We start from the raw sequence: 9,322 nt of genomic DNA, 5'->3' as shown, positions 1-9,322 counted from the left end.
CAGAATGCCTTCGAGTGCTGCATTGCCACATTCCTTTAGAGGAACTGGGGTATTTGTTTACCCCTAGGTCCCTGGACTTTCTAGTCTCAGGTTCTTGACCATCTGAGGAGTGTCAGGGATGAATTTCATCTCATAGTGTGGGCGTTATAAACAACCAGATGGTGTTTGGTTGCACACACAAAATTTATGTCACTGTTGTACGAGCGTGTTATGAGGACAGGTTGCCAGTGTAGACCAAAGGGTTTTGTGGTTGTTTCAAGAAGAACAGCCTCCATAGCCTCATAGGTTGAATGCGTTGGTCATCAGGTTGTGTCTCTATTTTAAAGGAATAGGATATGTGGCCATGTTGGAGGAAGTATATTTCTGTGGGTAGACTTTGAGGTTTGAAAAACCCATGCAAAGCCCCAGAGTTTCTTTTCCTGCTGCTTGCAGACCTGGATGCAGGTCTCTCAGGTATTTCTTCAGCATCGTATCTGCCTGCACGTCACCATGCTTTATGTCTCAATGACAAAGGACTTGAATCTCTGCAACTTAAATCCAACCCCAATTAAATGTTTTTGTTTATAAGGGTTACAGTGGTATGGAGTCTCTTCAGAGCAACAGAACACTGACTGAGATAGGTGTCTTTCTAGATTGGTGTTTACCTTTGACCTGTGGTTGGTGTAGAGTACCTTCAAATACCATGATCAGTAAGTAGTGAGGAGGGATGATAGCTGTAGGTACACACCAGATCTGCTTCTTCATGCTCAGTGAGTTATGTAACTGATGTCACTACCAGTGAGGTCTTAATGTCAGTTTGTCGTAGGCATCAAGCAATCATAACTTTAGCCTGAGATATTTGGAGGATTACATGTTCATCGGGCCCATGGCGAGCTACTAAATTAGATACAAGCCAATCCTGTCACTGAGGAGTCCTTCAGTGATGAGAGTTGTCTACCTAGGACTTTGTTTTTCCTATTATTTGGTAGTTCCACTTGGATTTCAATTAAATTACATATGTGTCTATTTATGCATATACATATATGGATCAATGTATATGTGTATATTGATACACATATATGTATAATCATTTTAAAAGATATTTCTATTGTAGAAACTTTACCTACGTCCACTCATTTGTGGCCCTTAATTTTAGCTGTCTCTTCCAATATCCCTTCCTTATTCCTCCACGGCTCACTCTTCCCTCCCCCATATCAGTTATTTTTGCAGTTCTTTTGTACGTTCCTATGTGTAGTATTGTTGCTGTAGCTTTCCATTGGAAACTCACCAAGTCGGGTTAGTGCTGCACACATTGTTCAGTGTGGGCCATTCAGTGGATCATGAGGCACACAATGGATTCTGCTTCTGAAAAAACAATGGCTTTTCTGTTCCAGCTGCTACCCACTTCTCACAGCTCCTCAGGAAGGGAGCGATCCCTTTCACCAATCTGTGCTGGCGTTTGTCTGCCTTGATCTCACCCAGGTAATGCCAGGTGCTGTGGGCTCATCACTACAACAGCCATGTCATGGCCAAGGACATAACCACACAGCAGGCCTCCCATTTCTGGTTCTTAACTTCTTTCTATATCCTCTTCCTTTATGCTCTCTGAGTCTTAGTGGTAATGAAGTAGATGAAGACTCTTGTATAGGGCTGAGCAGTCAGTTTCTTATTTTCTGTCCTCTGCCTGTTGCCCACTGTGGAGAAGCTTCTGTGGGCAAAGGTAAATGTGTACATGAGTAAAGTAAGAAGTATTGTTGGAATGATGGGTGGATGAGTGGATGGATAGATGAATGGATGGATGAGATATAAAGCTATGCATAGCATCAAAATTAATAAAGATTTAATTGGAAGAAGAGATGATATGGGAAGTTCTTCTGTATATGTTTTGCTTTTACTGGTTGGTGAATAAAGAATCTGTCTTTGCTCTGCGCAGAGCATAATAGAGTTAGGTTGGTAAAACTAAACTGAATGCTGGGAGAAAGGCAGAGAGAAACCATGTAGCCCTGCCACAGACAGATGCTGGAACTTTACCCAGTAAGCCACAGCCACATGGAGGTGCACACATTAATAGAGATGGGGTAAATCAAGATATAAAAGTTAGCTAATAAGAATTTAGAGCTAATGGGCCAAGCAGTATTTAAATAATATAGTTTCTATGTGATTATTTTGGGAGTCTGAGCAGCCAGGAAACAAACAAGCAGCCTCCTACAACAAATTGGCACTCCACCTTGGTTAACTATGTCCACATAAATCCTGAGAAAGCTTGGAAACGAACTCTAGACATAGAAAAACAAATTGTAGCTGCATTTTTTTTTCACCTGGCGGCATACAGCAGGTGCCTTAAGAGAGGTTTTCCTGATTCACCCATAGCAGAACAAAAGCCATGCCTTTTTGAAATGGTGGCTTTCTGGTCCATGTTGGCAGCACAAACTCTGGCTCTCTTAGGAGGCTGAGCATTTAAATGGGGTTTCTGAACAGACTACTACAACTTGCTTAATGGCAACATAGACAGTGTGTGCCTGACAATGGGGCTATGACCAAGGTTCACACCAAACAGATATCTTCCCCACCAGGTTGGACTGAGAGGAGCCAAAAGGCAAAACAGCCTTGGCCTTACTTATGCTGAGGCTTAACATTTTAAGAAGTGCTTCTTTTTAGAAAAGAATTACAGATATACAATAAGAAATATCCAGATAAAAATGACCTCTAAATGGGTCACAGTGTTGGATAAATGTACATAGGCTTTGGAGAGAAAAGAAAAAAAGTATAGAGAGTTATAAAAAGAAATAAATGGTTTGTAAATAAAATAGAACATTTTCTTTAAAGGGATGGGCATAAACAGTCATAGATTAAAAGAGTAAAGATAATAAAATAAATATTAAGAGAGAGCAACAGAGTAAAAACAAATAAGCCACATAAATATGAAATATACAGAGAGTCTGAATTATGTATATTATTTTGTTTTCTTTGAATTTTCTGACTATGAAGTAGCTAAATAAACAACACATATATTTTAAAGTTATCTCAACTTCAAAATTTGAGCCTAAGGATATGTTGCTTTGGAAAAGATGTTCTGCTTTTGTCTACATAGAAGATGAGAACCTGTGCATTAATTCCAGACTGATGTGGTTTAATGGACCACGTCCCTCAAAGGTCACCATAAACACCCCCCAAAATTACTTCACCCAACAAAAAGCAATTTGGAGAGAACTACACTCAAATTCCCTAAATGATTGTTTATAAACATTTGTTTGCATTTAAACGGGATATGCTATAGAGATATGCTTTGGTATGGATCTTGGTGTATTTACACAAATTTAAGGTCAATTTTGCTATATTGTGTGTGTGTGTGTGTGTGTGTGTGTGTGTGTATTTCTGTTCTTGTTTAAGGTATTTTGTTTGTCTAGCTCATTTAAAATGTAATGTATAATTAAGAAATATAGGTTAATAGATAATCATATTTAGTATTCAAGCTTGTAGTCATGTTAGATTTTCTAGATGGACATATATGAATTTCAAATGGATAGGCATTCTTCTAACCATTCAATGACTACAGCATATGGAATTTAAAATATTTTTAAGAAGTTAGGATTTTTCATGACAATGAGACGCATCTGCTCCTGGCAGCACCAAGCTTCTTCAAGAGGATGATGGGCACTGAAGAGGCTCATTATGGTGTTGGTTAGCCATTTGGATAAGAAATTGCTCTTGCCTGGACTGCCTGATGCTTTGCTGTATGAAAAGAGCATACAGAACCCACAGAGAAATGATTGCTAAAGTTGCCTAAAGAAGGTGAGACCGTCCTTTGGGGTTTGTGCTTCATGAAAGAGCAAAAAGAGTCTGCCAGACATTCTTCAGGACACCGAAGAGACTGACTGACTAACTGCCAATATAGGTGGAACTGTCTTTGAAATTTCCTGTTTCATGGAAAAGTCTGCTGGATACTATGTGCCTGTAGGATGAAGATGGATGCCCCAATGGTATAGAAGAACTTTGGGTGATTGGCCAGGAAGTGAGATGTTTCTGTCAATTTTAGAGTTTTGGAAGTCTCTTACAATGTACTCCTGTTTACTTTGGTAATATTATATCCTTCTGGAGTCTTTGATGGAGTTGATGAATATATAGTTATAGTTTTCCTTAATTATGATGAAAGATAATGTAGATATAAATATTGTAACTGTAATTTTTGCTTGATAACTATATGATTATATGTATATTTTCTGTGTTAAATTAAAAAAACCTTCCTTTCTATTTCCATCCATTTGTACGCAAACTTCAAGAAGTCCTTGTTTTTTACTGCTGAGTAGTACTCTAATATGTATATATTCCATACTTTCTTCATCCATTCTTCCATTGAAAAGCATCTAGGTTGTTTCCAGGTTCTGGCTATTACAAACAATGCTGCCATGAACATAGTTGAGCATATACTTTTGTTGTATGATAGGGCCTCTCTTGGGTATATTCCCAAGAGTGGTATTGCTGGGTCCAGGGATAGGTTGATCTCGAATTTCCTGAGGAAGCGCCACACTGCTTTCCAGAGTGGTTGCACAAGTTTGCATTCCCACCAGCAATGGATGAGTGTATAGAAAACACTATCCTGAGTGAGGTAAGCCAGACCCAAAAAGAGGAACATGGGATGTACTCACTCATATTTGGTTTCTAGCCATAATTAAAGGACAGTGAGCTTATAATTCGCAATCCTAGAGAAGCTAAATAAGAAGGTGAATCCAAAGACAAACATATAGGCATCCCCCTGAATATTAATCTTCATCAGGCGATGAAAGGAGACAGAGACAGAGACCCAAATTGGAGCACCGGACAGAAATCTCAAGGTCCAAATCAGGAGCAGAAGGAGGGGGAGCACGAGCAAGGAACTCAGGACCGCGAGGGGTACACCCACATTCTGAGACAATGGGGATGTTCTTTCGGGAATTCACCAAGGCCAGCTGGCCTGAGTCTGAAAAAGCATGGGATAAAACCGGACTTGCTGAACATAGTGGACAATGAGGACTACAGAGAACTCAGGAACAAGGGCAATGGGTTTTTGATCCTACTGCACGTGCTGGCTTTGGGGGGGCCTGGGCGGTTTGGATGCTCAACTTACTAAACCTGGATGGAGGTGGGCGGTCCTTGGACTTCCCACAGGTCAGGGAACCCTGATGGCTCTTCAAGCTGAGGAGGGAGAGGGACTTAATCGGGGGAGGGGGAGGGAAATGGGAGGCGGTGGCGGGGAGGAGGCAGAAATCCTCAATAAATTTAAAAAAAAAAAAAACAAAAAAAAAACCTTCCTTTCTATTTAGACACAAAAGGGGAGGTGATGTGGGAAGTTCTTCTGTATATGTGTTGCCTTAATTGGTTAGTGAATAAAGAAACTGTCTTGGGCCTGTATAGAGCAGAATAGAGGTAGGTTTGTAAACTAAACTGAAATCTGGGAGAAAGTAGGTACAGAGAGAGAAGCCATTTAGCCCTTCCAGAGTTAGATGCCAGAACTTTTCCTGGCAAGTCACAACCAAGTGGTCATACACAGATTAATGGAGGTGGGTTAAATTAAGATCTAAAAGTTAGCCAATAAGAATCTAGAGCTAATGGGCCAAAAAGTGATTTAAATAATAAAGTTTCTTTGTGAATATTGTAAGTCTTGGTGGCCAGGAAAACAAACAAGTGCCCTCCTATATCAAGGAGAGTCCTTTAACAAGGAGAAGTGATAGCTCATCACCCTATGTAATAGTTCAACATGTCAAAAAGAAAACTCATCCAATAAGGGTCAAGGCAAGGTTCTAATATTTGTATTTACAGGAAAATAGAAATACCCATCTTAAGGAGTCAAAAGACCTTGAACATCTAGGCATCTATAGAATAAAGGAAAACTATCAAGACAAAATTACTGTACAAAGAAAAATCTGACCTGGTAGCACCAATGTTCTCTAGAAGGTAATTTCTCACTACCTAAAAATTAATATCTCTTAATTTCTCAAAATGTTGAAGACTCAACTCAATTAAAATTAAAGCAGGCTTTGGAGTTGGAGTGTGAGTCTCTTATTCTCTTAATTGAAACATGTTATTAAAGTAAAAATTCAGAGTCTCTGTCTCATAAGAGAAGAGACACCTTGTGTAGGACAGGAGCAAACCAAAATCTAGTGACTATTGTTAGAACAAATCTCTTTCCCCTAATGCTTATTTTTTGACTATTTATAACCTTTCATTAGATATATCACTATCTTAAAATTTAAACTTTCCATTTTGTTATTAATAATGTTTATATGTTCCACAGTGAACAATGAATTTTTCTAACTGTGATTGCTGAAGTTTCCCAAAAGGCTAGGGGACCTCACAACAACTCTGCCTGGGTATGTGATAACACTGAGCTAATAAACACCACTCAAAGAATGGCTTTGGACTACATAGTGCTCAGGACAATTCCAAAGTGGCCAGCTGAGACAGTCAACCTTTTCAGAGAATTCCAGTCAGATCTTGAGAGAAATGTTACCCCATTCCTCTGAGATTGGCTGCACATATTCCAACTAGTTCTCATGAGACTTAAACACTGTTTACTTGTTTTGTTTTTGTTTGTTTGTTTGGTTTTGGTTTTTTGAGACAGAGTTTCTCTATGTAGCTTTGGAGTCTAACCTGAAACTCACTCTGAAGACCAGGCCTCAAACTCATAGAATCCCACCCATTGCTTTGGCCTCCTGAGTGCTGGGATTAAAGGCATGCATGCACTATACCCACCCAGCTGTTTTAGTTTTCTTTACAGGAACCCCTAGAGATGTCCTTAGATATGCCTCCTAAACAGCAATATTTATTCTAGGAACAGGAAGGTCCCTGTCCCAATACTTAGGATGAATATTTTTCTGTTTTTTTCTCAGGATTATGAATAATTGTCATGTATAAGAAGTTGGTTATAAATTGTTATAGGGATGTAAACAGATAATAAAGATTAGACTCAGGAATCTAAATTGGAATAAAAATGAGGATAGATATGATAGGACTATGAGTTAGATTATTATATCTACTTGTAATCTAAATTGTTAGCTATCAGCTTCAGATAATTTGCATTGGTATGAATTCTGGTATATAGATACAAATATAAAATTATTTACCTATTCTTTTTTAAGATAATTAATTTATTGAAACAAATTCAAAATTATTTTATATATTGCATATGTGTTTCTACTTCCATTTAAAGTATATTTGTATATTGATATAAATGTAAGATTATTTATCTCATACTGTATGAATGAATGTTTGTATTTCTATTTAGGATATTTTGTATATTGCTGCAAATTAAGATTACTTTTGTCATATTGCACTATGTGTTTCTTCCTCAGGTTATGATATTTTTTATATATTGTCACAACTGAGGTCCTTGTCCATATACAGCACATCTGTTACAGATTGTTTATTTCTATAATGTGTAGCCTTAGTCTTTAATCTACATAGGTTATTAGAAATTACATGTTAAAAATCACCCATATTTTCAGACATAAAATCATGTTAGTTAGGATTTCAAGATGCACAAGGATGTATTCCATATAGACAGGTAGTCTTCAAACACTTCAAAGACCTACAGAAGATGACATTTAAATGTTTCCATGACTTGTAATTCAGTTGAAAAGAGACATGGCTGCTCCTGAAGTGCCAATCTACTGTTAACAGGATGAGAGGCACCGACACTTGCTTTCTTCTTGGCAAATATTCCTATCAGGCAAACAATTATCCTTCTGTCAACTGCTGAGAGTAAGAATGTTGTCCAATCTGGACAAGCAGGATACAAGGATAAGCAACTGCTAAGACAGGGTAGGAGAGGTCCTTCAAATTTTCCTGATTGTGAAAATGGTCTGGCAGACCTTCTAGACTTATAGACAAAGATGGATGCTTCAAGGTTTCAGAAAAACTTTGGGTGACTGTCCAGGCAGCCAGCTCTTTCTGTCATTTCCTGCAACTTGTCTGCTTGCATTTGCTGACACAGGTACTATTGCTTCCCTTCTCAGGTCCTGGATGGGGTTGAGGACTAGGTAGTTATATTACAATCCTCTCATGCCTTAGCTAAGGGTGAATTAGGTACAGGACTTAGACTCTTCAGGATAGGACAGCTGCTGGAATAATCTCTGTAATTTGCCAATTACCTTTGGTCTGGACATTTAGAATGTGTTTCTTGCTTGATGCCGTTCTTGATGGTTGTAGTTTCATTTTTATTTATGTTATTATCTTTTTCTCTCCTGGACAATACTGCATAATAAATACTGCATGTAGGTTTTTTTTTTTTGCATATAGTTTATGTTAGGATGAGAACCTTCTTAATTAGAGAAAAAGGGAAATGCCATGGGAGCTCACTCCATTCCCTCAATGGCATTAGGGGTGAAGAGCCCTATGGGAGTGGGTTTCTCAGGATCCCTGACCTGACAAAACTGAGGAGGGAGTCACATGCTCTGTCTCTGTCTCTTGGGTGGTTGGAGCAGGAGCCAGCCTTGTGGTTGGTCCTCATGACTGTTGGGCAGAATGTCAAGGCAGGGGCAGCTGGTTCAGCAGTGGCATCTAACTTGTTCTGTAAAAATGAGTCTGTTTTCCTTTTGTTCTCACTAATAACTTATTGACCAGACTGTTGTGGGTTCTCAATTAACCATATATTCAATTACAGCCCCATAACACTATAAAATGTTAAATAAAAAATCAGGGTAGAAGGAATGGAACTTAGGTCCAAACAGGTGACTGAAATGGACACTGATTTTACTATAATAAGACAGGAAACACAGAGCAGGAAATCTGAAACTTTGTGTGCACATAATGTGTTGGTAGATTTACATATGATCCAGAGGGCACCGTAGCTCACTCTAGTTTCGCCATTTGCTTTCGTTATTTTTAAGTTTTTTGTTTTCATTAATATACATTTTCTTCACTACTATCTCTTCATTCCCTCTCCCCTTCTGCTCTTTCCTATGGCCCTAAACTCCCAATTAACTCAGGAGATCTGGACTTTTTCACCTTCTATGTAGATACACATATGACTCTCTTAGCATCTTCTTTTTTGTCTACGTTCTCTGAGATTGTGGACTGTAGGTTGGTTTTGTTTTGCTTTATGTCTAAAAGCCACTTATGAGTGAATGCATATGATATTTGTCTTTCTGGGTCTGGGTTGCATCACCCAGTATGTTTTTTTCTAGATCCATCCATTTGCCTGCAAATTTCAAGATGTTATTATTTTTCACTGCTGTGTAGTACTCTGTTATATAAATGTACCACATTTTCTTTATTCATGTTTTAGTTGAAGTGCATCTAGCTTTTTTCCAGGTTCTGGCTATTACAAACAATGTTGCTATAAACATGGTTGAACACATGTCCTTGC

The sequence above is a fragment of the Microtus ochrogaster genome, linkage group LG8 (genome assembly GCF_000317375.1).
Source record: "Microtus ochrogaster isolate Prairie Vole_2 linkage group LG8, MicOch1.0, whole genome shotgun sequence".
NCBI classification, from domain to species: Eukaryota; Metazoa; Chordata; class Mammalia; order Rodentia; family Cricetidae; genus Microtus; species Microtus ochrogaster.
Note: the sequence above shows the minus strand (reverse complement) of the source record.